At 47.4% G+C, this 2776-nt stretch overlaps 1 pseudogene; it reads left to right on the top strand.

Moving 5' to 3' along the window:
* Positions 1-1757: 1757 nt before the first annotated feature.
* On the top strand, positions 1758-1910 carry LOC144099654 (U2 spliceosomal RNA; annotated as a pseudogene).
* The last annotated feature ends 866 nt before the right edge of the window (positions 1911-2776 follow it).

Genomic DNA, 2776 nt, shown 5'->3' with positions numbered 1-2776 from the left:
TGGCCGCCACGTAACAATATACATGTGTACTCTTCACTGGCCCACCTCAGTGTGGCGTCAGTTTTCCCGACTGCATTCGTACCAAAACTGTGACGCAACCGTTTGTCGCGCAGCGCTCCAGTTGGTACCACAGGATTTCTCGTTGCATATAGCTTGCATGTGCAATTCAAGTTGGAGGCAAGCTTGGTACAGTGGTTCGAACCAACGACATGTGCACCTTCAATTGTATTTCTTCCCAGACTTTCTACCTTTTCCCGTTAGGAGCGGTTGAGGTGTCCGTCGTAATGTGAGACGCTTACCACGCCATTTCCTTTCCTCAGAGACCAATTTTCATATCAAAATTGTGATATAACCATTCGTCGCACAGCGTTCGGGGTGGCGTCATTCGCGCGTATGTGCGTGCAGGTGTGTGTCAGTGCACCTGTGGCCATTAATGCTTCGGCATTCCCACACGTAAGCAGTCTTAAGTGTCTCAGCCGAATTTTTGGGCTTAATTGGCGGCTCAAATTGATGAAAACTTACGGACACAATAAGACGGGGCCGTGAGAGAGACTCCCCGTAAAAAAGTGGTCTATATAAAGTCTAAAGACTTCTTATAGACTATTTGCTTCCTATAGATATTTATTTTCGATTATTCATAGTCTATAGACTTTCTATAGACAAAATTCTACTAAAAGTGTATGGCCATATATCTACAGATTGTCTATGAGCTGTCTATAGCATTAGTATTGTCTAGAGACTTTTCTCTAGGGTTTGTATACAGACAGTCTATATACTATAGACAGAAGTCTATGGACAGTCTACACTGTCTAAAGAAATTTTTTTATAGGACAGGACAGTCACTCAAGGGCATGTAAAAGGCACCATTGGAATAAGTTTGTGGTGTGCGAAGAAGGGGCGTTATACCATATTCCATTGACTCGTGTTCGGGTGTACACATGCAGGGCACACTGACAGCTGCCTAAATGAAAGACTAGCGGAACACTTGTGCAATGCGGCACAAGCAAGGAACCGTCTCCTGTCGGAGCACTGCCATGAGCTGAACATGCAAGCCATTGTTCAGCGAATGCACAGATGCAAGGACCGTTCCATGCATGAGATAATAGAAGCACGCACGATTCTCGAGAAGGCAGCCGAGTGCGTCAGTGCACGGCCATGCGCTTAACCTTGCGGATAAGGGAACGGCGTTCACGGAAGGAAGTGGTTTGCGCATGCGCTGAGTTCCTCTGTTTTGCTCAACTGGCTTCAGCACATACATAGCCTTCGTATCGTCAATAAAATTAATTTGCAAGTTAGCGCTATGTCCTGTGTCTCTCTCACGTCCCCGTGTGCTTGTGCGCTTAAGGTTTCGTCGATAGGATATTTGAGCAATTCTTAAGTTGCTTTAATCGCAACGCACTGTGCCCAACTAATGCCGGAACAGGCAGTTTTCCAGCACAAAATATACATATTAGGCACAGTTCGATCCGCTTTCTTTGTAGCAGTTATTCACGCGCTTTTATTCAGTTCGCACTGGATACTTCTCAGACCCTAGAACGCGTAATCGGTATTTCATTATTAATATATTTTGCGTCACTTGGGGTCATCAGCTGGGCGAAGTGCATTGCTAAGAAACCAACATAAACAGTTAAGAAAATCTCCTCCATGAAATTCGCCACTGTCAAAGTGTGTTTAACCGAGCACTGATAGACAACTTTATTTATCCCAAAAGGGAGCGGGGGAGGAAGAAAGGTCCTAGATGACTGGGTAGGCCTCTGCTACCTTCTGCGGTATGTCCGGACCCCGTAGAGTATCTGTTACGTGTCCAATTAGACTTATTTTTGGAAATGTGGCGGACAGTTTGAAGGTTCCTTCACTTCCGCCACCGGTCGGCCTGGTATTGCACTGCCTCCGGGATCGGCCTTGTCTGTAGCGCATCTTTACTATCCTGTCTTTCTATCCCATCTTTCAACTCTCCTGCTATCTGCACGTGGTAGCGATTGTGGCTCGTCTTGAGCCAGTGAGCAGGCCTGTGCACTTTCCTTTTCTTTCTTCCCGGCAACAATCTATCTATCTATCTTCTGGGCCCAATCTTGTCCTGGACATCAGGCGCTGGGCTGCGTATGGCAGCCTCCCGCTGCTCCTTTGAATTAACATTGAGGGATTTTGGTGGGGGGTGACGAACACAGCCTAATCACATGACGTGGTCGAGGTTGGCTCTGGCCGCGTGGAAATTACACTCTTAGGAGGGGCAGACAGCTGGGTGATGAGGAGGCGGAAGGTAGGCGCGGGAAAAGTTCGGGTCTGCAGCTGACACCGCAGAATCTCGCGATACCGAGAGGCTTTGCAGTGAACCGGCGGTTATACACGTTCTTCTCGTGCCCATCCCAAGACGCTGCTATAGGATTATACGGCTGCCTAATGCGCTGGAACGCCGTGAGTTCAATGTCGCTGAATTAGAACTTCCCGTTTATTCCAACTGACGCTTTGGCGCAGTCAAAATGAAATGCGTTATAAAGTACCTCGGTATTTCGAAATACGCATAGCTCGAATGAATTTCGGGTCACAGGTAAGGCTCTTAATTGGGCTAGTTGGTTTACGGATGCCGACCTGGTAACTATAGCACTAAAAAGACACGGACACAGAGAATGCGTGCGTCCTGCAGCACCTTTCTGCGCCCGTGTCTTTTCCGCGCTAGTTACTATGTCGGAATTTACGGTCGCCTTCGAGTTCGAATTAATAAGACTCGACTAATAAGTGTACACCAGTTGGTCGGGTGAGTCCAAACCGAAATAAT

The sequence above is a fragment of the Amblyomma americanum genome, chromosome 7 (assembly GCF_052857255.1).
Source record: "Amblyomma americanum isolate KBUSLIRL-KWMA chromosome 7, ASM5285725v1, whole genome shotgun sequence".
In the NCBI taxonomy this organism is placed as follows: domain Eukaryota; kingdom Metazoa; phylum Arthropoda; class Arachnida; order Ixodida; family Ixodidae; genus Amblyomma; species Amblyomma americanum.
Note: the sequence above shows the minus strand (reverse complement) of the source record. Positions and strands in the feature narration are given on the sequence as shown.